Here is a 27086-nt window from a genome sequence, read left to right on the forward strand (position 1 = left end):
TGGGTGCATTCTATGCAAACACCCTTCCATCAGTCTGATCAACTGTTCCTGACCCACCCTCACTACAGAGAAGCTCTGCCAGTTTAATCCCTAGTTTTTGACTCCTGCTCTTGGCTCCTGGACAATAACGCTGGTAAACGGACTGGCTTTGATTCCTGATCTGGCTTTACTGTTATCTTGAACCCTGCTGGCTCCTTTTACACTTCTTGGCTCTCTCTTGGCTTTTGGTTGCCTCAGCAAGTGTTAAGACCTGGACTGGACTCTGACTCTGCTATACAGTTTGTGATTCAGGCTTGGCTTCCAGGCCAAGGGCATATTCCTGCAGGCTGCCCCTGGGTGTGGCCAGGTATGGCAGCACACTAGATGTGAGGCAGGTCGATAGTTGGCAGGATCTTGTGGATCCAGAGATTTATTTTTTTAGCATCAGGTGCACCACTGCCTCTTTCAGGCCCTCCAGGAATTCTCCCATTGAAAGAGAGAGGGTGATTATCTCCTGGAAGGGGGTCCCTATCCTCCCATTAGCTGTTTTAAGTAGCCACAAGGGACAGAGGTCTAATGGGCATGTGGTCAGCTGTACTGATGGACATCCTGTCCACTTCAGTCAGTGTGAGTTATCTGATGTCATTCAGTGTTACTTCCAGAGCTGGCCAAGTGGCCTCCAGTTCATTTTCTGTGTGCATGGATGGGGGGAGATCATGGCAGAGTGTCAAGGTTTTGTCCACAAAGTAGCTCACAAATACCTCATAGCTAATTTCTGATCCCAAGGCAGTAAATATTTGAACTATTCTAAATAATTCTGCTAGGTGCGAGTTCACAGATGCAAAGGAAATCTAGTAAAAATCACATTTTACTGACTTCACCACCACCTCAAATATTTTCATATGCATTCTGTGAGATGTTCTTGACACTTTGTTGCAAGTCTTCCTCCATCCTCATTCTAGTCATCTGTTCCCGATTCCCCTGACAGAGCTCCTCTGTATACCAGGGATCCCACTTTGGATGGGGGGAAGAGGATACCTGGAACTATCTCATCAATGGTGGTCAACATTTGTTCATGCCAGTTCCTGACCAATCCATTTAGAGAAATGCCGGGAGGCATTGGGTCCAGCAGAATATTCAGGAATCCATTAGGATCCATAAGTCTCTGCAGGTGAGCTAAAATCTGCTAAGTGATTGAGTGGGAGGTGTGACCTTAGCCAAGCCCTCAGGATGTAGTGTTTTGACCATAGCATGGCATTAGGCACAATCAGTTCTACATCCAGCCCCATACTGAAATTAGGGTCTAGGGTGTGATTTGCCTAATGGGTAAGGCCAGTGACAAATTGCAAGAGCTCTAGTGTCACCATCGCTAACAACAAATCCAGTCCATTTCCAGATGATGGCTACTCAGCATGGACTTTGAAGTCCTCCAGGAGTAGGAGCCTAGGGGACTGCTAGGTCCAGGCCACAACAGCAGGGCTTGCAGGGAATCCAGTGGTGCATTGGGCATGTAGTATACCACCCAGATGGCCACACTCTCAGTTGTGCCTCACCCAAGGACTCTGAAGGAGAAATCCTCATGGATTATGATTGCCACCCCTCCTTCCCACCCCACAGTTCATGCCTGATGGATAGCTAGTTCTTTCAGGGCAACTGCTTCACCCTCCTTGACCCAGGTTTCCATCATGTACTCTGCAGAGTAGTGGTTTTGTTGTTGATTGACCTGGCATTGCACAGCATTAGTGTTGGAGTCAAGTTTCTAATCCTAGCTTCCACCCTAGTGACTTGAGAGATGGGATGGAGGTTAGAAGGGGTTCAAGCATGACCATATCTCAAATCCCTTCTCTGTTCCCTTTTCGAAAGATCAATATCTTTTTTCATTGCCTCTGCTATACTTATGGATGTAGTTCTGTTAAAGAAAATATTGATTTCAAGATCAGTAGTGTGATCCGGGACAGAATTTTGTTTCAACTGGGAATTATTCTTAAAATGGTGAAAACCTATTTCTTTATAGCTTTCACTTTTAATAAGCAGTCATTTGTTACGAATTATTCAATTAGTTTTCAAAAGTGAAGTATGATAAAGACAGGATAATAGTTGTAAGAAAATTGCTTGAAAACTTTCAAAAGATACAATAATTAAGCATTGAGATTTTAACTGTGATTCATTATTGAACTAACGGTTCCACATCTTAGCTGGGCGCAGTGTCGTGTCTGACAACTAAACTGAAAGTAATGAGCTATAACTCAATTGTAAGCAGCAGTGCACTGGAAGGATGCTGTAATCTTGTTGCATTTTCTCTTTCTGCTCAAAATGTTCTATGATGCTAGGTTTGGTTCATAGAATACTACACAAACTATCCCCCTTCAAGGATCGCTGCCTTGTTGTGGCAAGGGGGCTTGCGTAGTTCAGTGAAGCTATGAGCTATACCGTGCAGGGCCACCCAAGACGGACAGGTCATAGCTGAGAGCTCTGACAAAAGGTGATCCACTGGAGAAGGAAATGGCAAACCACTCCAGTATCTTTGCCATGAAAACTCTATGGACAGTTCCAATAGGCATAACGATATGACGCTGGAAGATGAGCCCCTCAGGTCGGAAGGTGTCCAATATGCTACTGGGGATGAGCAGACGGCTAGTACGAGTAGCGCCAGAATGAATGAAGCGGCTGGGCCAAAGCCAAAAGGACGCTCAGTTGTGGAAGTAACTGGTGGCGAAAAGACAGTCCGATGCTGTAAAGATTTTTATTCCATAGGAACCTGGAGCGTCAGATCCATGAATCAAGGCAAGCTGGACGTGGTTAAACAAGAAATGAGAAGACTGAACATCGACATTTTAGGAATCAGTGAACTAAAATGGACAGGAATGGGTGAATTTAATTCAGATGACCATCAGGTATACTACTGTGGACAAGAATCTCGCAGAAGAAATGGAGTAGCCTTCATAATCAATAAGAGAGTAGGAAAAGCAGTCTTGGGATACAATCCCCAAAATGACAGAATGATCTCAGTTCGAATCCAAGGCAAACCATTCAACATCACAGTGATCCAGGACTACGCCCCAACCACTGCTGCTGAAGAGGATGAAGTTGATCAGTTCTATGAAGCCCTACAACACCTTCTAGAAGCAACGCCCAAAAATGATGTGCTTATCATCATGGGGGATTGGAATGCTAAAGTAGGAAGCCAAAAGATAACCGGGATAACTGGCAAGTTTGGCCTTGGAGTACAAAATGAAGCAGGGCACAGGCTGGTAGAATTTTGTCAAGAGAATACAATGGTCATAGCAAACACTCTTTTCCAGCAACCCAAGAGACGACTGTACACATGGACATCACCAGACGGTCAACACAGAAATCAGATTGACTATGTGCTCTGCAGCCAAAGATGGAAAAGTTCTATCCAGTCAATAAAAACAAGACCAGGAGCTGATTGTGGTTCAGATCATGAGCTTCTTGTTGCAAAATTTAGGCTTAAATTGAAGAAAGTAGGGAAAAGCACTAGGCCACTCAGGTATGAACTAAATCATATCCCCGACGAATACACAGTGGAGGTGACAAATAGATTTAAGGAATTAGATCTGATAGACAGAGTGCCTGAAGAACTATGGACGGAGGTTCGCAACATTGTACAAGAGGTAGCAACTAAAACCATCCCAAAGAAAAAGAAATGCAAGAAATCAAAATGGCTGTCTGAGGAAGCTTTACAAATAGCTAAGGAGAGAAGGGAAGTGAAAGGCAAGGGAGAAAGAGAAAGATACACCCAATTGAATGCAGAATTCCAGAGAAAAGCTAGAAGAGATAAGAATGCCTTCTTAAATGAACAGTGCAAACAAATAGAAGAAAACAATAGAATCGGGAGGACCAGAGATCTTTTCAAGAAAATTGGAGATATGAAGAGAACGTTTCATGCAAAGATGGGTATGATAAGGGACCAAAATGGTAGGGACCTCACAGAAGCAGAAGAGATTAAACAAAGGTGGCAAAATTATACAGAAGAACTATACAAGAGCGAGCTTAACATCCCTGATGACCACAATGGGGTAGTTACTGACCTGGAGCCAGACATCCTGGAATGTGAAGTCAAATGGGCCTTAGGTAGTCTGAGCAACAATAAAGCTAGTGGTAGTGACAGCATTCCAGTTGAACTATTCAAAATCTTAAAGGACGATGCAGTAAAAGTGCTACACTCAATATGCCAGCAAATTTGGAAAACTCAACAATGGCCACAGGATTGGAAAAGGTCAGTTTACATTCCAATCCCAAAGAAGGGCAATGCCAAAGAATGTTCAAACTACCGCACCATTGCACTAATTTCTCATGCTAGCAAAGTTATGCTCAAAATCCTACAAGCTAGGCTCCAGCAATATGTGGACCGAGAACTTCCAGAAGTACAGGCAGGATTTCGAAGAGGCAGAGGAACTAGAGATCAAATTGCCAACATACGTTGGATCATGGAGAAAGCTAGGGAGTACCAGAAGAACGTCTACTTCTGCTTCATTGACTATGCTAAAGCCTTTGATTGTGTGGAGCACAACAAATTGTGGCAAGTTCTTAAAGAGATGGGAATACCAGAGCATCTTATTTGTCTCTTGAGAAATTTATATGCAGGTCAAGAAGCAACAGTGAGAACTGAACATGGAATCACTGACTGGTTCAAAATTGAGAAAGGAGTTCGGCAAGGCTGTATACTGTCGCCTTGCCTATTTAACTTGTATGCAGAGCACATCATGAGAAATGCGGGATTAGAGGAGTCACAAATTGGGATCAAGATTGCAGGGAGAAATATCAACAACCTCAGATATGCAGATGATACCACTCTAATGGCAGAAAGTGAAGAGGAACTAAAGAGCCTGTTGATGCGGGTGAAGGAGGAGAGTGCGAAAGTTGGCTTGAAACTCAACATCAAGAAAACAAAGATAATGGCATCCGGCCCTCTCAATTCCTGGCAAATAGAAGGGGAAGAAATGGAGATAGTGACAGATTTTATTTTCCTGGGCTCCAAGATCACTGCAGATGGGGACTGCAGCAAAGAAATTAAAAGACGCTTGCTCCTGGGGAGGAAAGCTATGGCAAATCTAGACAGCATCCTAAAAAGCAGAGACATCACCCTGCCAACAAAAGTGCGTTTAGTCAAGGAGATCAGCCCTGACTGCTCTTTAGAAGGCCAGATCCTGAAGATGAAACTCAAATATTTTGGCCACCTCATGAGAAGGAAGGACTCCCTGGAGAAGAGCCTAATGCTGGGAGCGATCGAGGGCAAAAGAAGAAGGGGACGACAGAGAATGAGGTGGCTGGATGGAGTCACTGAAGCAGTAGGTGCAAACTTAAATGGACTCCGGGGAATGGTAGAGGACAGGAAGGCCTGGAGGATCATTGTCCATGGGGTCGCGATGGGTCGGACACGACTTCGCACATAACAACAACAACACAAACTAGTCATACAAATCCCAAGTGAAGTTTTTGTAGTATACAGATTCATAACATGCTGATACTGTGTGATACTGATGTTTCCAGTTATGGAAAAGTTTTATGGACAGTTTTAAGCTTTTAAAAATTGCCTTCCAAATCAGTATAGACAACTGAAACTAAGGTGCATAATCCAATGATAGTATAAAAATGGAAGCATAAATTATGTATATATATATATATTATAGAAGTAAATTTCTTCATCTAGGTATTTAAAAAAAATGAAATGTGGAACCTCAGCAAATCATAAAAATGTCCAGTAATTCTTTCCTGTTCTCTCATAGACTATGAGACTCTGTAGGCCAATCTCTGTTGTGGAAGGAAATAATTTCATTTATATTCTATACAAATTTCACAACTAAACCCAAGCCTATTTTCTCACACTCAAGCCAATGCCAAGTACAGTTTAGTGTGATATTATATGTGATGATGACTTTTTTAGATGGCTGAGAAGCCATATAGAACTGATTTTTTTTTTAAAAAAGCATAATAAATTAAGAAGTAACAAATGGACTTCAGGTTCTTTGAAGTCATTATTCACAATATATCCTTTGAAGTATATATTATTAGTCTTTCCTAATGCAAAACTACTGACAGAAACTAATCTCACTAATGAGGTTCATTTGTTCTTTGACAAAGCAATAAATAGTTTCCTCTAGAAAAAATTAACTAATAGTGTAGCAGTAGCCTTATAATTAATTTTCTTCCCCAATCCACGCTAGCATGAAAACAAACAATAAATTTTTCATTTGTTCATCTCTTTGCAACAACTGTTTAGCACAGATATGTTTGATTAATGGATTTAATTTGTTCTTTTCTTCCATAGTCAGTTTTTATATTACAACCGTTATCAGAGAAGAGGACAGTACTGTGGGCACTCTCATTGTACTGTATTCCATCAGTGTCAGGAAGGCCTACTTTGCTCTGGGCCAGCTTCTTTAACCTTTGCAGGTCTAAAGAATCTTTCATCAATCTGTGTTATAGTCACCTTGGGAAGGATAGGCAGAAGCACAAAGTCAGCACTTAAAGGTAGTAGAGTGTGTCATTATTTTTAAGAAATAAGCTTTCATTACCAACAGAAGTATAATTTGGGTTATCATCAACTCATCTGTTAAAAAGAAAAAGGTGTAAGGCAATAGGCTAATGGTCCAGTCATTACTGGATTTTCTTTCTTTCTTTCTTTCTTTCTTTCTTTCTTTCTTTCTTTCTTTCTTTCTTTCTTTCTTTCTTTCTTTCTTTCTTTCTTTCTTTCTTTCTTTCTTTCTTTCTTTCTTTCTTTCTTTCTTTCTTTCCCAGACTATTTGTAGGATATTAATTCAAATATCATATATGTAACAAAAATATTCATTGGAAAAGCTATTGAGGCATTTCAGGTGACATATTTTACAGCAGTAACAGGCCTGATTATTTTAATCTTTACTTTCAAAGGCAATGAATAGGAACCTGTTTACTAATTTTTTTGTGCTACTTCAGACCAACACGGCTACCCACTTGAATCTATCCTTATGGAAAGCCCTAGACACGATTTTGAACAGGAGATAGTAAATACAAACAAAAGAAATCCCCATTGGTATTCTTGTATATATTTTAGATGTTCCCAAAGTACTTTAACCCTTCTTCCATGTTATCATGGATCTCTTAAAGTCACTGGTTACTGTACATATATTGCATGTGTCCATAATACTTCCATTCATGATTATGGCAGTTAGAATTCCTTGAATAAATGTACTACCACTTATGTTCTCAAACAAGCCAGTGCCTTAATTTTGCATAGACACTGCGTATTTAAACCCATCCTGCTACTCCTTATGGGAATATTATTTTTTAATAATCAAACTGTGCTTTAACAATAAACTGGTAAAGATGTGTTTTGTTGATAATATACACTTATGCTTAGCTTGTGCCTCTCATTAACTGACAGCTTCTGGTATTTCTCAACTAAAAATGACTTGCAGGAGGGCATTTCGGCTGCAATAAGATATGGCACAACAATGTTGGGTATAAACATGGCCACATCTTTAATACCTTACCACAGGAGGGTTGGCATAGCATGGGAGAGGGAGCCTGACCTAGCAGTCAGTGGAGACTGAACCAAAAACCCACAGAGTCCAGAGGCGCCCTGGGGATCCACACCGTTCCGAGCTGGAATAGCAGATCCCCTTGCCTTCTGAAATCTGCCTACCAGAAGCGACCGGTGTAGGGGAGCCAATGGACACCCATCTCATTTGGCTATCCCCCGGCCACCAAGCAAATGAGCTCCTGGCTACCCAGCAGTCTCAGCCCCGCTCATTTACATGCCGCCTCATCGCCCACGGGACTCCCTGCCAGCAGGCTCCATCCCATGGAAACCTGCAGCTGTGATGAATTATGGACCATGAACAACCCCTCAAGACACAGGCTATAGTCCTATTAACACAGGTTGGGTGGGAGGGAAGCTGCCTTCTGCGGCGTCCTGAGCAAGAGGCCCGGGACCCGCATGTGCCTTTTATAGGCACCAAAGATCTGCCTCAACCTGATGCCATGCCCACAAGCTGCTGGGGCAGTCGTGTCCGCCTCCATGGTTGTCAATGCGTGGCCGCGATAAGTCTCAGCTGCTTTTTAATATAGCCACTATTAGAATGGTCTGAGATTTCTTCTAAAGAACATGGCTGTGATTCAGCACTTCCAGTATGTGCAGAGATGCCTGCCTGTGCTCTTTAATGGGTATGAGAATATTCATGTTCACAGTACAGAACGGTCTGCCAATCAAATGAAACAGGAATAGCATAATTTGAAAATAGTTCTTCAGCTGAGAGTTTGAAAATGGTTAGAAATTATCTGTAATTATAACTAAATAATTGTTTTATAGAATAACATTAAGATAGCTTGTTAAATATGCAAATACAGAATGACCAAACCTTCCTTGACAGTTGACTAGCAGGTGGCGACTATTCCAGCAATGACACGACTCCTTGTTTGGCATATAACTTGGCCGCAGCCGTTTATTTAACAAACAACCCCAACGTAGGGTTGGCCTTATGCTGGCAAAGGGAGCCTGACCCCATCAGCCGTCCGGCTGCAACCTCGGACCACGGCACCCAGGCTCCACTCCTCACTCCCAGCCGGGAGGATGGGACGCCTTCCGCCGCGGAACTCAGGAAGCGGCAACACGGGATACCAAAGGGCGTCCGCCTCCATTGGTACCCGTTCGCCGCTTGGCTCCCCGGGCCCCTGGCCTCCCAGCCGGGTAGGCCGCGCCCGGTTCCTAGCCGGTCTCCTTAACGAGACCCCTACCTCAGGGAGTTCCACACGCAGGTGGGCCTCCCTGCCAACAGGCTCCCTGCCGAGCATAACCGCCACAGGACAGGTGAAACTACGCCTGTTCCCGCCAACCCTGAACGAAAACGCTGCGCAACCCCTCCCTCACTGCTGTCAACCACAGCTCGCAACCCTGTTCCGACAAGTGAACCCCGTCGGGCCTGTACAGGGACGGGGCGCGAAAGGAAATTCCCGGGTGAGGAACTATACCTCCCCCCAAAGCCAGCACCGTCTTCTTAGCTGCTTTGTTGACCTTCTGCTTGGCCCAATTTACACGATCGTGGCGAACTGCCGCCCGCCACGCCAGTCTGTCCAGCAATTCGGACCACAGCAGGCGGGACTTCGGGAGGCGCTGTCTCAGGACTGACAGATCCTCAGCAATGCGCGCAATGAGCCGTCGGCCAGTCATCGCCGGTAAGTCGTTCTCGCCGAGATGAATTACCAAGACATCTGGGGGTCCGGACCGGTGGACCTCATCCGCTACGAACGGCAGCAAGGAGTCCCACTTGAGCCCCCGTCTTGTCCACCAGGCGATACGGCAAGTGTCCTCCAAACCGAGGTCCCGTCCCCAGCTGGTCGACGCGGCATAGCGGCCTGCCCAGAATGGTATGCTGTGTCCGACAATGGCGACGGATGCTGCCGACGAAACACCTGAAAAAACCAGACGTTAGTCAACCTGCCCCGGGCGAATGTATGTCTCATAAGCCCGTGAGTGCCACCTCCCCAAACGCTGTATGGCCCGGCTGCTCTTGCCCGCCAGGTATGCTTGCGTGGCGGCACCTATCCGGAACGAATGGGAGCCATACATGGATGCCCGATATCCTCCGGCCGCCACGCACCTACGGAGAACAGCGACGAACTGGTAACGCGAGAGGCACGTCCCATTCAGGTGAAGAAAAAGGGGGCCAGGGAGGTGTGGACGGGCTGCGAGATACCCATCCAAGGCCCTCAGCGGACAATCCGGAGACCCCGGTACCGACGGGAGGAATACGTGCCGTCCCGTACCCCTTTGATCGGCCTTGGACTGGCGCAGGAAACACTGTACGCCGTCCTCCTGTAAGCCCACATCCGTGGCTCGCAGTCCCGTGAAGGAGGCTGGTGCCCGGGAATGGGCCGCCAACTCGCCCACCCTGAACGCCCCATGGAAAGCCGTGCAGAACGCCGCCTTGAACAGGCGCGCTTCGTAACTGGAGCTGCACGCCCCCGGAAGGCAGTCCAATATGCGGACCAACACCCGCTGCGTGATGGGCCGGCAAACGTCGGGCTTGGGAGGGGCCTGCCTTCCCCATCCCTTCACTGCCTGCCGCGCTAGGAACGACTTGCCGGGGTCCCAGGACCCAGCCGCCTTGCTGCAGAACGAAAGTGCGGACAGCGTCGCCCTCAACGTGCGATGAGACAGGCCCCGCTCCCGCAAGTGGGCGAGGTACCGCAGGGCCAACTCCTCGTCCATCGGCCACGCGGATGCCCTTCCAGCCCGGCCGGCGAAGTCCAAGAAACCGATCGCCGCTTGGCGGTAAGCCCGCCGCGTCGAAGGTGCCAGGGACGCCAGCACTCCGTCAAGGATCAGTCGACTCCAAGACTCCAAACCTCGGGCGGGCACACCTCTGGGACCCTGGCCGCCCACGGCGCGAGCCGACGAAACCTCTCGACCTGAAACCGGGAGAGAGCGTCGGCAAGCTCGTTAGTGACCCCAGGGACGTGGCGGGCCCTGAAGGTGCAGTTATGCACCAAACAAGCCAAGACGAAGCGCCGGACCAGCCGCATCACCCTGGGTGAACTGGACGACTGCCGGTTGATGACGCACACGACTGCCAAATTGTCGCACCAGAAAGTGACCCGTTTGTCCGCGAAATTCTCGCCCCATATCAGCACCGCTACCAAAATGGGGAAAAACTCGAGGAAGGTCATGTCCCGCAGAACCTCCGCTGACCAAACGGCCGGCCATCGTTCAGCACACCATCGGCCGTTAAAGTACACTCCGAAACCGCTGGCCCCAGCGGCATCAGATTGCACTTGCAGCGAATCCTTAGGGGCGAATGGCATCTGCCAAATCGCCACCCCATTGAAGCTCTCCAGGAAACGTACCCACACCCCGAGGTCCTCTTTGATGGCTCTGGTCACCCGGACGCGATGGAAGGGGCGGGTCAAACCTCTGGTGGCGAAAGACAGTCGAAAGCAAAACGCCCTGCCGGGGGTCACCACCCTGCAGGCAAAGTTGAGATGCCCAAGCAAGACCTGCACCTCCCGCAAAGTGGCTTTTTGCTGCCCCAACAATTTGGCCAGCAACCCCTTAAGTGAGGCGATTTTGTCCTCCGGAAGCCTGGAGGTGCCCGCCTCGGTGTCCAGTTCAATACCCAGGAAGGTGATCCGGGTGGCCGGGCCCTCGGTTTTCTCCCGGGCCAACGGGACACCGAGCTCTTCCATCAAGGACTGAAACCTGCGCAACCGGGACTCACACTCCGCCGTGCCCCCCGCCCCGGCCATCAAAAAGTCGTCCAAATAGTGGGAAATTGCATCGAAACGGCCCCTTACCCTCACCGCCCACTCCAAAAAGGAACTGAACGTCTCAAAAGCCGCGCAGGCGATGGAGCAACCCATCGGCATGGCTTTGTCCACGTACCATTGGTCCCGGAAGCGGAACCCCAGCAGGCAGTAGTCATCAGGGTGGATGGGAAGGAGCCGGAACGCCGATTGTATATCACATTTGGCGAGCAACGCCCCACGGCCGCAACTGCGAACCATGGCCACCGCCGAGTCAAAAGAAGTGTACTTCACGGCACAAAGCTCCGGAGGGATGTGGTCGTTCACTGACCCTCCGTGCGGGTAAGATAGGTGTTGAATAATCCGGTATTCCCCCGGTGTCTTCTTTGGTACCACACCGAGGGGAGAAATCCTCAGATTCGGCAGGGGTGGTGCCTCGAAAGGGCCCGCTATTCGCCCCGCCGCCCGTTCTTTATCCAGCTTGGATGCCACGACCTCCGGAAGCTCATGAGCAGACCGCAGGTTGCCGCTTACGGATGGCTCGCGCCGACCCTCATACGGAATCCGAAAACCCTCGGTGAAGCCCTTTGCCAGGTAGACGGCAGACGCCTTGTCGGGGTAATCCCGGAGCCATTCTACCAATGTGCCCAATTTAATTGGCGTGGGGGCTAACTTCCCGAGTGGGGACACCGGGTCAAGCGGACTTCTGGGCCGTGGAAGGCGCACCGGCTCCCGATCCCCCGTCCTTCTTCCCGGAGGATCGGGTGCCGCGAAAGGGCTGACTCGAAGACTGGGGCTGGGTGCAGGAAGCCATCGTATGACTGCCGCCGCATGACTCACAGCGGTGCTCGAAACGGCACCGCCGCCGCTTGCAGCCGCCCCTGTTGTAATCCCAACATACTAAGCCGCTGATTTTCTTGGGAGGAGGCGCGGTGTTCGACCTCTGCCTCTCCTTCCGCTGCCGAGTGGGGGACCCAACTTGCACGATCCACGCGTCGTGAAGTTTCAAGTCCCAACGGGTGGACGCATTATGCGAAGCAAGCTCTCGGAACTCCCTGTCGTAAGCGAAAGCCGCTTCCTCACCGCCCCTCTCCCACGCTTGCAGCACCGTGTATAGATAACGGCAAAGGTGCCATCCCCTCTCGGGATAGGCCCCGCAAATGAGGCCGTGGTACTCCGTGAAGCCCTTTAGCCAGTTCAACATGGTGCGCTCGCAGGGCTGGGACTCGGATTTGTCCTTGTCCTTGCGGCTACCGGTGTCTGCCCCTTTGTTCCTGCCCCTGTCGAGCTCGAACATGTCCACGAAGTATCCGTCAAGGGCCTTCTCCCGCAATTTTGCGGGGAGGTGGACCCCCGGCGGAGCCTCCCCGTCCTTGAACCAGCCTGGAGGCTCCCTCCGGCTCTCGCTAACTCCGGCCTCGTCCAGCAAGCGTTTTGTGGTCCGCCTCCGGCTCTTCATCCACGAAGGGATTCCAGGAACGAAGGCGGATTCAATCCAAAACCACCCGTCGTGGGTGGCGCTGTCCCCACCTTCCCTAGAAGACGACTCACCAGTGGACGGACTGTGCCTCGATGACCGCCGCCGCTTGTGAGCTGCCCGCTGCGTCTTCCGGCGTCGCTTCCCGCTATGCCCCGCATTGCTGTCCCGTCTGGCACCGTCGGTGCTCCTACCGCGACTCCTGGAAGAACTACGAGAACGCGGGGGGGTCCGGCGACCGGGCCGCCGTGTATTAAAGGAGGCCAAAGCCTCGGCGTAACCGGCCCAATACTCTGCTGATTTGCCTGAAGCACCCCGACCCACAGACGGAGACCGGTGACGCCTCGGGGAAGCGGTGCGGTCCACGAAGGGTGAGGGTGACCGCCGGCCACCCGGGAAAATACGCCTCCCCTCGCCCCCCGAACGGGACCTGCTGGATGGCGATGACCGTCGCCGGAGGAGTCGCTCCGGCCTCCTCAGCGGCGAGGGGGTGCGGGGACGGGGCTTCCCCCGCACGGTCCGGTCCCCCCGATCCCGCCGCCTGCTTCCGCGGGACCCGGAGGACCAGCTGGAGCCGGACATGGCCCCCCCGCCGCCCCCGCCACGCCTTGGCGACCGTGAGCGGCCCCTGCTGCGCCTCGAAGAGGAGAGGACGAAGCGGGGCCGCAGCCGCCTGAACGAGGTTCCCTCCCACTGGGAGGCCCTGCGTCGCCCCTGGCGCCCCCCCGATCTGGGGTGATGGACGTGCGCCGCGACTCCCGCCGCCTGGCCCCTGGTATTTCAGAAGCCCACGCCCGGCTAGCTTGCCGGGCGCTGGCCCTCTGTGCACCCCTGGCCGAGCGGCCCTGTCCCTCCCTGTGGGGAGAAGAGGCCCTTCCCGAGCCCCTGCCATGCTCGCCCCCCCCGCCTCTGACTGCGGGGGCCCAGCTGAATCCGCTGCCCGCCGGCCGGACCTGGTAGCCCGCGGGGAGTGGTCCTTCCCCCCCCGCGGGCCGCCCTTGCCCGTGTCCCCGGCCCGGCCAGAGGCGGCGCCGCCCGCCGCGGGCTCCGTGCCGCCCGCTGGATCGGGACCCCGCTGGCTGCCTTCCTGCGCGGGGCCGGCCGGGCTCCGCCCAGACCGGCGCCCGCCCCGCCGCCCAGCCGTGGTGGGAGGCTGCGCCTCGACCTGTCCCCCGGGCCTGCCTCCCCCGCTGGGCGCTCCCGTCGCGCCGTCCCCGGAAGACCTCTGGGCGGCCGGCCGTTGCCGGCGAGGCATCTTCCCGCCGCTCCTCCCGCCGCAGCTCCCGATGCCGGAGGGGAGGGGGTGAGCCAACGCCCGAAGCGCCGCGTGCCGCCCCTCGCCGCCCCTGGCCTACTCTTCTGCCGCGCCGGGACAGGTCTGTCTCCGGCAGCGGCTGGCGCGGAAGAGGGCTGGCGCCTGCGCGCTCGGCCTTATAAGGCCGAGCGCCCCGCCCTTCTCCAGGCCGCGCGGCCGCGCGGCCTGATGACGCCTGGGGGAGCCGCGTCACTGCCGGGCGCCCCCGCCGCGTCAACGGCGGCCGCGGCAAACCGCGGCCGCTATTTATAAATTGTATATGGTTTATGATAAATTATTAGTTCAGAATAGAATGTTTTAAAGGGAACATACATACATTTTGTAAGTTAAATTATGTTCCATAGACAAACTATTGTAATTAGAGCTAAGAATTAGTAAACATTGTACAGCTGTTTCTTTTAAAAAACAATATGTATAATTTAAGAAGATTTAAAATAATATTGACTTTGCTTCTATGCAAAACGCCACCATACTTTCTGCCTTTCTTATGATTTATTTTTCTAACAGGACCTCAGAAAGCCTCCTCCAAAGTAGTTGATCGGCTCTAGTTCTCCTGACCAACAGTAAGTAACCGTCTGAAGGGAATTGATATTTGGGTTGGATTAATGTTTCCCCTCTAACTGATTATGGATTAGGAATCACACTGTGGTCCAAAGAGGCTGTCATTTGCTTATCAGTGGCCTGTAGCATTTGCTTAGATGTGTATTCTGCCATGTGGCATTTGCCTGTTGTGTTTGCTGTGACTAGTTGAAATATCAACTCAGCTTTGCTCAAGAGAACTGTAAAGAACAAAATGGATCCCAAGAGTTCATGTACATGTGTGTTTTAATTTCTGTGCCTGTAGAATAAGCTGATGACAATTTGCCTGAAATACTAGAATCTACTTCTTATATTCCTGACCATTATTAAGCAGACAAGTTTCAATCAAGGCTCTTCGTGCTCATGCAGATTTTGGCTCACAAGGTACTTTTTTCACCAAAATTTGACCGCCATTAACTTTAAACCAGCCAGTGAGATTCAAACTTCATATCTTGGACCAAACAGGTTCATGGGAAAGTAGGCTTTCTTGTATAGTTACATACTCTTCCACATCCCAGGTCAGTTAAAGTGTGCCAGGTTTTCCCTACTATCTGAATAACCCTGCAAGTGTGTTTCAGACTCCCCTATTTCCTCCTCACTCTACATCTTGGACATTTCCAGGCCTCAAGTCCAGGATCTCAGGGTGAATGTCCATTCCCTAAACTTTCTCAGTGTCAGAATCACAATTGGCATGTAATTTGGTGAAGTCAATTCTGAAGGGTTGTTGTAAAATTGTTAGACTGCTAAACTGTATGCTGTATCCTCACTAGTGACACTGGATGGTCACAGCTGGGATAGCAGTGGATTAATTCTGAGCACATGTCATGAGAAATCTCTTTAAGCCAGGCCCCACCTGGTTCAAGAAGAGAAGGATCTTGGTTTGCTAGAAGGAAGGAATTACACACTAAACTCTGAGCCCTCTCTATCTGCTGTAGTCTTGCTTGCAAAGCCAGCCATAGGGACTTGCAATGTATTTCCTTGTAAGAATTTTTTAAGCTTTTGCGTATTGCTTCAATAGGACATGGAAGCAGATTAATATATTCATGTATAATCTTTCCAGTAAGGATTATTCCTTTTAAACCTGAATATGTCCACAAAACCAAATAATTGCAAACACCCTATTTCTCTGCAGCTGTATTTTTCTGGAGGGATCTAGGACCAAGTGTAGTTTGAAAGTCCCAACACAAGGCTGCGGGGCTAATCCCTGATTATGCCTGATGTTGCTGCCATCTCAGCCACCACCCAGCCTTGGCCCAACTCAGGCCCTTGGATGGCCTGTGGTAAGGGAATGTGGATTCTTCTGAATTCCCTGAGATGCTGTGGGCACCATCAGGGGCTAGGTTGGACAAGGGAAGTGCATAATTGGAAGAGAACACCTGCAGGGACACCACATGCCCCTGTCAGCTCTGTGGAGCCATGGAGCTGGCCAGAGCATTCCCCCACCCCCACCTTGGTGGGAGAGCAGCATGCCACTTCCCTTCCATTGTGCATTGGTGGCCCCATGCCCCCACCCCCTCCCACTGTCACCACTGCCAGGCAGGGCACTGGGCTTTCCAGTCCTGTTGTTATACGCGCACACTATGCTGGGACAGTCTGCGTATGCTGGGGGATTCCCTTCCCCGTGCATATGCAGGAAGCAGCAGGACATGCCACCCTGGCACAAAGACCCAGCAGCAGCAGCCCAATATGGCTGCTGTCATACATAATCAGTCATAGTGAAGATTTTAAGAAATGGTTGTGTCTTCAGAAGTCTAAGCGGAAAAAAAATCTTTTATCAGAGGACTTTGTCTCATAGCATGGTGTGAGAGCAAGCATGCTAAAATAGTGGATCATTTCAGGTAGGATTTGTGCCTTCAGAGGAGTAGGTGGGAAGAAATCCTTTCTCAGGAGACTTTGTATGTTTCAGAGCCTGATTTTTGGGATAAAACAGGCTAATTTCAGTAAGGACTTTAAAAAGAAGACTGTGGTGCTTCAAAGTAACAGACTAAGTAACTGGAATTGCCCAAGGAGCTCACACTTAAGCTTTAAAATCCCTGCAGTTGAAGAGACATTATATTCCTGCAGGATTCCAAGGCTGGCTGACAGCTGCTCATTGTACTTCTATCCTGTTAACTGGAATGTTTTAAGGTATTAAACCAATGAATGCTGTATGTTACACTTTTATATAGTCTCAGGCCACTTTACTGCACAACATAAGAACCCAGACATATAAACAGGGTCTAAGTGCAATCCTCTTTATTCACATTGAATAAGCTATACCTCTTGGGTTTATTGCCAGATAAAGTGTTGTTGTTGTTAGGTGCGAAGTCGTGTCCGACCCATCGCGACCCCATGGACAATGATCCTCCAGGCCTTCCTGTCCTCTACCATTCCCCGGAGTCCATTTAAGTTTGCCCCAACTGCTTCAGTGACTCCATCCAGCTACCTCATTCTCTGTCGGCCCCTTCTTCTTTTGCCCTCGATCGCTCCCAGCATCAGGCTCTTCTCCAAGGAGTCCTTCCTTCTCATGAGGTGGCCAAAGTATTTGAGTTTCATCTTCAGGATCTGGCCTTCTAAGGAGCAGTCAGGGCTGATCTCCTCTAGGACTGACCGGTTTGTTCACCTTGCAGTTCAAGGGACTCACAAGAGTCTTCTCCAGCACCAGAGTTCAAAAGCCTCAATTCTTTGACGCTTGGCCTTCCTTATGGTCCAACTTTCGCAGCCATACATTGCAACTGGGAATACCATAGCCTTGACTAAACACACTTTTGTTGGCAGGGTAATGTCTCTGCTTTTTAGGATGCTGTCTAGATTTGCCATAGCTTTCCTCCCCAAGAGCAAGCATCTTTTAATTTCTTTGCTGCAGTCCCCATCTGCAGTGATCTTGGAGCCCAGGAAAATAAAATCTGTCACTATCTCCATTTCTTCCCCATCTATTTGCCAGGAATTGAGAGGGCCGGATGCCATGATCTTAGTTTTCTTGATGTTGTGTTTCAAGCCACCTTTTGCACTCTCCTCCTTCACCCGCATCAACAGGCTCTTTAGTTCCTCTTCACTTTCTGCCATTAGAGTGGTGTCATCTGCATATCTGAGGTTGTTGATATTTCACCCTGAAATCTTGATCCCAATTTGTGACTCCTCTAATCTCGCCTTTCTCATGATGTGATCCGCATACATAAATAGGCAAAGTGACAGTATACAGCCTTGTAGAACTCCTTTCTCAATTTTGAACCAATCAGTAATTCCATGTTCAGTTCTTACTGTTGCTTCTTGACCTCCATATAAGTTTCTCAAGAGACAAATAAGATGCTCTGGTATTCCCATCTCTTTAAGAACTTGCCACAATTTGTTGTGCTCCACACAATCAAAGGCTTTAGCATAGTCAATGAAGCAGAAGTAGATGTTCTTCTGGAACTCCCTAGCTTTTTCCATGATCCAGTGTATGTTGGCAATTTGATCTCTAGTTCTTCTGCCTCTTCGAAATCCTCCCTGTACTTCTGGAAGTTCTCGGTCCACATATTGCTGGAGCCTGGCTTGTAAACTTTTGAGCATAACTTTGCTAGCATGAGAAATGAGTGCAATGGTGTGGTAGTTTGAACATTCTTTGGCATTGCCCTTCTTTGGGATTGGAATGTTAACTGAACTTTTCCAATCCTGTGGCCATTGTTGAGTTTTCCAAATTTGCTGGCATAAAGTGTAATTGTACCTAATTTATATGAAGTGTTGATATTGATGCTCTTTGGAGATCTGTTTTTTTTAAACATCAAAGGAAAATGTCTAGAATAATCATAGATAAATAGTACTAGTTAACTGATTTATATAGGACATGCTAAACCATAACAAGATTTAAAAATATGTTAGTAATCACAGTACACTAATTATGCATATAATTTACAAAATGGTTTCTTGCTTTTCCAGACTGAAGTCAAACAAAGTAGACAGTCACTCAAAAGATGCTCTCAGTTTAATTTTGACTGTTTCCATGCATCAAAAGTAGATTACAGTTATTACATGTGTGATATAATTACTCACAGTGCTTATCGGTAAATGAAATTCAGGAACATGACATGAACATAGTGTCCCACCAAGGAAACCTCAGACACAACTAATCTTCCTCATATCACATTTTATGTCAGTGTTTCCATAGAGAAAAGAAGAATTGCATTGGCTTGAAGATATAATTATTGTTCTCACTGAAACTAATGACAAAATATTGGTGTGTTTTTTTGTTCTAGATAACTGGTTAGGACCCCACATAAATGATTTTAATGAATTTTTAATTAAAAATGAAGGAATTGACTTTTTATTAAATATCAAGGAAAAGAAAAATATAATGTCTGATCCAAAGGTTTACAGAAATTCCAAGACATCAGTGGAGCTCAGCAAAATCCAGATTGTCTCATTCCCCATTCACTGAGCACTGGGACATATGCCAAATAATGCACAAGCATTCCCAACCCTAGTTTGAATTTTCTTGGATGATTTCCTCAACAAATCTTGTCATGGCTGCTTTCTTACTTCTTTTACAGTGATATGGAAGTCTGCCAATACCAACTATAACTACTAAATTGATATCAAGGGTAGTTCCATGTAAAGTGGAAAGCAGTAGTGAAGCCTGGATTATAGCAAGATCAGATGAGTAGAAGGGAACTCTGAGGGGAAGGAGTCACTCTGAACAATACTGCCATAGATTTTGCAAAAACCAAGGCTGGGTTCAGAATCACTCTCAGACTCTTTGTCAGGCTTGACTGGGCAATCCCATTCCAGTGGTCTCAAGCCAAGCAGTCCTCATATCATGGACTTCAGTAGTACATTTCTGAGATACTATCTCTTAACCAGACTTTTCTTCTTGAGTTTCTAAAAAGCCTTAATCTAAAAAAAATTCAAGAAGCTCATGTCTTAGTACAATGCCAAAAAGACTGCCCTGGAAGTAAGCATGTACTGAATAGAACTAAGTAGAATTCTAATTAATTTGCTGGCATATAAGACTACTTTCCCCCCCTGAAAAACATGCCTCCAAGTGGGGGGGGGTCATCTTATATGCCGGGTACATTTCAGTTGGAATAGACATAGCTGCCCATAGTGGCCCATAGTACTGTATTTTGAGTGGAAATGTTGGGGGGTCATCTTATACGCCCAGTCGTCTTATACGCCGGCAAATAAGGTAGACCTATTTAGGGTTTAGAGCCTCTTGTGGCACAGAGTGCAGACATGCAGTCTGAAAGCTCTGCCCGTAAGGCTGGGAGTTCAATCCCAGCAGCCGGCTCAAGGTTGACCCAGCCTTCCATCCTTCCGAGGTCAGTAAAATGAGTACCCAGCTTTTCTGGGGGGTAAATGGTAATGACTGGGGAAGGCACTGGCAAACCATCCTGTATTGAGTCTGCCATGAAAACACTAGAGGGCGTCACCCCAAGGGTCAGACATGACCCGGTGCTTTACCTTTACCTTTACCTTTTTTAGGGTTTAACTGTACATTTGAGAGTTGAGAAGGGAACACAGCCCAAAGCATCACATAATTGTATTGTGTAGTTTGATCCTAAGGAACAAGAGTCTATTTGGTTTCTCCTCATGGTCCTTTCATCCCTACAGGGAGATCATTGGTGCTAGCAATGAAAGATCCAGTTCAAACCTAGTGTTTCTGATAGCTGTTGCTGAACCACTGTAGGACCTAGGCTTGCACTGGAAAGACTGGAAAGACAACACATCAGAAACAAGGTGAGCTTTTGTGATTGGCCCACATGCAGTATTTTTCTAAATGTGATATCACATAGATGATTCTCCCATGGACAGTCTGACATGGTACAGCATTTCAGCTAAAATAAAAATCCTTAAGCAAAAGTCTTAATTTTTGATTTCAACCCAAACTTCTTTTTAATGAAAGTTCCTTATGTTTTTTTTCCTGGGAATAAACTATGGATATATATGACCTACAAAAATGTTTGTGGTTGTTATTATTTTACTTTATTCTCCTACAGCCTATGATATCAGCTTCAAAATAATATTTCAAACTTAATAAGCATTTTATGTCAGTACTTGAACAGCCTGGCATTCTCCAGAATGAAACAGTATAATTCATGTCGGGTAGACTTTCTACTATTTCTGGAAATTGTTTCTAACTGACAGAATTAATTGGCTGTGTTTTAATGAGTAATTCCTTTTCTTTCCCGATTCTTAGGAAGTCTCTATCAGTATGACAAGATGTAATAATGTGTGCCTATTTTTTTTGAATTGACTTACCTCAAGGCTAGCTAGCTTCTATTCTTATGGAATAGCTTTGGCTGTTTTTTGGATTATAGTTGGCATCTAGACATGATCCCTTATCCCTGTCTATTTATGGTTCTTTGATTTAATATCCTAGCTTTGGGAATAAGGAAGCCTTTTATAAAAAATACCTGAAGGGATTTATGAGCACAAATCTTTACAGAGTCTCAGATTTTCTTTCCTAAGTTCTTTAGGCACACTATGAGAAAACCATGAAAGGTTTTAAAGACTTAACTACATTTTTAGCCCTTGCATTTCTTTTACAATATTTTTTCTAACTCTGATATCAGAGGCTGTCTACTAGATATTCAGCACATGGGCAGGTTTTGTCCATTTCCTGTCTATGGAAATGTGTATCAGGGTTTGCCATACATACAGTTGTGTCACTCAATGAAATCACTCAACACGTAAACTACTTCTGTTCCTACACAATTATTAGAGTGATGTAGGTTGTTTCATAAGCAACTTGATGTTGTAGGCATCATGTGATGATAGCCCTCTTTAAGTATTTCGCGGCCCGGCTTGAGCCGGGGCCGCCATTGCCGCGGCGAGTGGGGCGGGCGGGAGAAATGCGCGGGGGGGAGGAGAGCGCGCACGCGCCTGCAGAGGCGGCGTGGTGCGCCCGGATTGGCTGGAGAGGGCCAGCGCAGGCGCAAAGGAGCGCCTCGTGCTGTGCTGGCCCTCTTCAGCGGGAGGAAGCGCCGGAGTCGGACGCGTCGGCTGGAGGCTCCGCATTCCAAAAAAAAAAAAAAAAGAGAGAGAACAACGAACGAGGACGGCGGAGACTGAGAGGGGAGCGGTTGGGGAGCTGGGGATCCTGTCGGTGCGATCGGGGAGGACAGCTCCGCAGCGGCGGCGAGGCTTTTTCGGTGGCGCGGCTCCGAGGCTCCGCGTGGGGTGAATCGGGACGGGCGCGGCCCGCTGAAGATCGTGCAGGCCTCCTTAACACCCCCCCCCTCACCCAGGGATAGATGGGCCCGAAACGGGCGAGCAGTCGGGCGGGGCCGGGTGGTGGCGAGAGGCCAGAGCAGGCCGACCCGGCCTCAGGCAGACGGGTGGGCCAGAGGGCGAGCGCTCTGCGGGCGCGGGAGGCCTGGGCTGGAGTGGTGCCGGGGCTGAGGGGTAGGGTTGAGGCCCCAGGCGCCGGGGGAGCTGACCTCAGGACCCCGCGGGACCGCGGGGTCGGCAGCCCCGGGGAGAATGCCACCGCGTGGAGGGGGCGTAGCAGACGCCGCGGGCGTGCGGGGCATGAGCGGAGGGCTAGACGCGGCTCACCGGGGAGCCAAAGGGGTGCTGGGAGGGGCAGGGCGAGGGTTCGCCAAACCAGGAGCTCCAGTTCTGAGGGCACCCCGACGCTGGACGAGCCTCGCCAGGCCTCTACCAGACGGCAGGGCGGCAGCATAGGGCAGCTGGCTCCAGGGGCATGGGGCCGGGGGACTGCTCTTCCTTGGAAGTGGAGAGGGTTGCCCCCCCACCTAAGAAGAAGAAAGCTGATCCAGGTCCAGCCCGAGGTGGGGCACGGGCCAACAGGCGTAGCAGGGGCATGGGCTCAGGGGATGAGGGGCCATCTCGGGCCGGGATCGCAGCAGAAACTGACTCTGTTTTGTTTTGGAGAGGTTACTCCCGGGCTATGGCAGAAATGTCCCGGGCAGGTGCTGCAGAGAGCCGGTCTTCAAGCTCCAGGTCACGGTCAAGGAGCCGGGGCAGCTCTGGGAGCTCTCAAGCGGGCATGGAAGAGCGCAGGGAGCAAAAACGGGACAGGACCCGGAGGCGCAAGAAGGGTTCCGGCCAGAGGCGACGGGGCTCCCGCCTTAGTACATCATCCTCGGGTGATTTTTCTTCCGAGGATGATGGCGATGACATTCATGAGGAAGGAAAGTATTGGCTCGAAGGGGCCTTCGTGCCTGGCCTTCCATCGTGGTTGAGGAGGCGGCGAGAGGCCGCCAACAGCCTGTTGGCGTCGGTGGAATGGGAGGGTGCGGACAAAGTCCCACCGGGCAGCTACATGGACGCTGAGTCCCCGCCTGGCATCCACTTACCAAAGAGGCTGCGGGAACGTGCCCTCGAAGGGTATTATGTGGATCTGTTTGCATTCGTGCGGACAGGCAACAAGAAAGGGGATACGGGCAGGAAGCAGGACCGTAAGAGGATGGAGCCCTTTAAAGGGGAGCGGTCCTTTGGGAATTGGCTACGGGGCTTTGCGGAATACGTAGCGCTGATCACGGCTGCCTATCCGGAGAGAGGGTGGCACCTGATCAGGTACCTGGGTCATGTCCTGGAGGCCAGGGAGCTGGTGGGGGACGAAGCGGCCCTGGAATATGACAAGTGTTTCAGGGAGCTCGCCTCTCATAATGCCATGGCACGCTGGGACATGAAGCACCATGACACGTGGTTGGTAAAGGTGGGCCCTAGTGTCAAGGCCCAGCGGGAAAAGGAGAGGAAAAGCGGGGGAAGGCGGGAGGTGTCCCTTCCCTGCTGGGATTATAACAGGCGTTCCTGCAAACGGAAACAGTGCAGGTTCAGTCACACCTGTGAAGGCTGTGGTGGGGGGCACCCGGGGTCCAGCTGCCAGAGGGCGGGTGATGCGTAACAGCCCTTTCGAGGGGCCCGATCTTCCGGACGGAAGGATGGAGGATCGGGGGCCAATGGTCCTTCCACCAGCAAATCCACCTGAGGGTCCTGCGGAGCTCAGCATGGGCATGGCGCCAATACCAGTAATACTGGCGGCCTTACGGCCCTTGCTGCAGAGGTACCCGGATCGGGAGGCGGCAGGATACTTGCTGGCAGGGTTTGAGGTAGGTTTTCGGATCCCTTATGCTGGGGACAGGGTGGCCACGGTCTGCCGGAACCTCAAGTCTGCCAGGGATATGCCTGAGGTCGTAAGGGAAAAGATTAATAAGGAATGTGCGGCGGGGCGGGTGGCCGGTCCCTTCAGGGCCCCGCCTATCGCGAACTTGAGGGTTTCCCCGTTGGGGGTGGTACCCAAAAAGGCACCGGGGGAGTTCCGCCTGATTCATCACCTCTCCTACCCAGAAGGTGGGTCGGTGAATGATGGCATCGATCCGGGCCTCTGCACAGTCCGGTATGCCTCTTTCGATCAGGCGGTCCGGATTGTGCGCTCATGTGGGCAGGGTGCCCTCATGGCGAAATGTGACATCCAGTCGGCGTTTTGGCTTTTACCGGTTTTTCCGGGGGACTTTTGCCTGCTGGGTTTCACGTTTCGGGGCCAATGGTTCGTGGACAAGGCCATGCCCATGGGGTGTGCGGTGGCATGCGCTGCTTTCGAGCGTTTCAGCACATTTTTAGAGTGGGCTATACGTGATAGGCTGCAGTTTACAGAAATCACGCATTATCTCGATGATTTCTTGTTTGCTGGCGCACAGGGTTCAACGGACTGTGGGGACAGGCTCAGGGCCTTTCAGGATATGGCCGCGGAGTTGGGGGTCCCATTGGCGGCCGCCAAGACTGAGGGCCCCGCGGCACAGATCACATTTTTGGGGATCACCTTGGACTCCGTACAAGGGGTTTCCAGGCTCCCGGAGGAGAAGCTGACTGTATTGCGGGGTCTCATAGGCGGGGTCTTGGAGCGACCTAAGTGCACACTGCGGGACTTGCAGGTCATACATGGGCATTTGAATTTTGCCTGCAAAGTTGTGGCGCCCGGCAGGGCTTTCTGTGCCAGGCTGGCCAGGGCCATGGCCGGGGCACGCAGGCCGCGGCACCACATCAGGATCACCAAAGGGGTTAAGGAGGACCTCCGTGTTTGGAGGTCATTCCTGGAACAATACAATGGGGTTTCATTGTGGCAGACTGCCATGGCAGTGGGTGGCGAACTGCAGGTGCATTCTGATGCAGCTGGGGGAGTTGGATTCGGAGTCTTCTACAACAACCAATGGGCGGCTGGCCGTTGGCCAGCAGAGTGGGGTGACAGCGTTCGTAGGGACTTAACGTTCCTCGAGCTGTTTCCCATAGTGGTGGCTTTAGTCGTGTGGCGGGGGGAGTTCACCAACCGAAAAGTTCTGTTTTGGTGCGACAATCAGGCAGTGGTTGCTGTGGTGAACAGGCAAACCTCTAAGTCAGTAAGGGTCATGAGGTTGGTGCGACTCATGGTGCTCACTTGTTTGCAGAATAATATTTCCTTCAGGGCCAAGCACGTGGCGGGCGCACAGAACGAAGTGGCTGATGCGCTTTCCAGGGGTCAGGAAGACAGGTTTCGTCATTTGGCTCCCCAGGCACGCCTAACACCGGAGAAGTTCCCGGAGGGCATGTGGCGGCTTGGAGACGATTGATCTTCCGAGGGGCATTGGCTTCACTGGCGCCTGCCACGCAGAGGTCTTATGAGGGAGCGGCAAGGAGCTACATGGAGTTCGCCAGGGGAGCAGGTCACCGGGAATCTTGGCCCATTCAAGAGGACCTAGTCCTGAAATACCTGGCAGGCATGCACGCTGCCGGGTTTTTGGACAGAACCATGCGGCTGCATCTGGCAGGACTTTCTTTTTGGAGCAAATTGTGGGGCAGTTGGGATCCTGGCACTTCGTTTTTGGCACGCAAAGCAGTCATGGGGTGGGGCAGGCTGGCACGCGGGAAAAGGGACGCCAGACGGCCTATCACTAAGGAGGTGCTGAGGGCCCTAGTGGAGCAAACTTCGAGCGTGTGCTATGACGATTATGAAGGGATCATGGCACGGGCCGCCTTCACGTTAACCTTTGCTGGGGCATTCAGGGCATCTGAGATCGTAGCCGCCTCGCGATGCCAGCGGGGCGTGGGGCCTGTGGCCGTGGGGGACATGTCGGTTTTGGGGGACCATCTGAAGATTTGGGTGGCCAGGGCAAAAACGGATCAACAGGGCAGGGGCCAATTGGTGCAGCTGGCCAGGGTGGCTGATCTAGCGGTATGCCCAGTGGCAGCCATGCAAGCATATTTGGCGATCCGGCCTAGGGCGCCAGGCTACTTGTTCGTACATAGGGACGGCACCTGGCTATCCAGATATCAATACAGTGCGGTATTGTGGCTGTGCTTGCAGGGGGCGGGATTCGACCCTCGACTTTATGGCACGCATTCGTTCCGGATTGGGGCAGCCACTCAGGCTTTTTGTGACGGGGTGTCGCCTCTGGGTATCATGAGGTTGGGACGGTGGAGGTCTGGGGCGTACAAGGGGTACGTGAGGCCTAGTATGGTGCCTAACGTGTGACTCGTTTCAGGATCCATCGCTACGCCATGTTCGGTGCTGGTATGCGGGCACAGCTACGTGTTCTGGGGAGGCCGTTACTCGGCAGGATCCGACTGGGGGAGACACCTGGGCCTTCAAGATCAAGTCCGGCTGCACTGGAAGGGGCGACGCGGCATGCTTTGGAGTGAGCTGGTTGGCATGGTCGCTGATGCGGTGTGGCACGATGGTCCACCGGAAGCGGTGGTCATCCACCTGGGTGGTAATGATCTGCCAGCGACAAAAGGCGTGGAGCTGGTAAACTGGATGAAATGGGACTTGTCTCTCCTGGCTCATCGGTTGCCCCAGACGGTGCTGATATGGTCATGCATGGTGGAAAGACGTTGTTGGAAGCGGGCCAGAGCACCAAAGCGTGTTAATTTGACTGTTAGGAAAATCAATAAGGTTATTGGGCGTTATGTTAAGGGGATCGGGGGGCTGGTGGTTGACCACCGTGCCTTGGCCGGTTGCCAGGAGGCCCTTTACAGGGCTGACGGTGTCCACTTGTCAAGCATGGGCATGGATATCTGGTTGGGGGACATAGCAGCAACGTTACTGGGTTGGTGGAAGGATAAGAGGGTTGGCGGGAATGATGGAGGCTTCCATCATTCTGGTGGTGGGTTGGCAGAGGACGGAGCCGGTTTTGGGGGGAGTACGCCCTGCGTGGCCCACTCCCTTGGAAAGGGGCCTCCTTAAAGAGGTGGCGGGATGTGAGCGGGTGCCAAGCCTGGCTGGGCTTGGTACGGATCTTCACAGAGCCAGGTGGCCCTGGTAGGATGCTGAAGAGGTTTGCGCCTCCTCCGGTATCCAGGGTGGCACACTTCCCTGATAGCGAGGGGCAATGGCTTAGGGAACCTGCATTCCCGGACGGGAACAGGTGGGAAGGGTAAGCCATTGCCCAGGAAAAAGAGGCAGTCGGCTGACTGCTCCGGTTCCTAATCCTCTGCCATGCCAACCCTCGCTGGGGTGGATTTGAATAAAGTTGTGGCCTTTCATGCCAACACGTGTGAGCGTATTTTTTGGAGCCCGGAACTCCCACCCTGCAA

The 27086-nt window shown here is 50.6% G+C and overlaps 1 long non-coding RNA gene across 1 annotated transcript; it reads left to right on the forward strand.

Moving 5' to 3' along the window:
- LOC143840679 (uncharacterized) lies at positions 1-26614 on the forward strand. The gene is made up of 4 exons (XR_013232309.1): positions 1-133; positions 14523-14578; positions 20163-20288; positions 26036-26614. It is a non-coding gene; the product is annotated as an uncharacterized LOC143840679 (long non-coding RNA).
- Positions 26615-27086: the final 472 nt, after the last annotated feature.

Source organism: Paroedura picta, chromosome 6, assembly GCF_049243985.1.
Source record: "Paroedura picta isolate Pp20150507F chromosome 6, Ppicta_v3.0, whole genome shotgun sequence".
Classification (NCBI taxonomy): Eukaryota; Metazoa; Chordata; class Lepidosauria; order Squamata; family Gekkonidae; genus Paroedura; species Paroedura picta.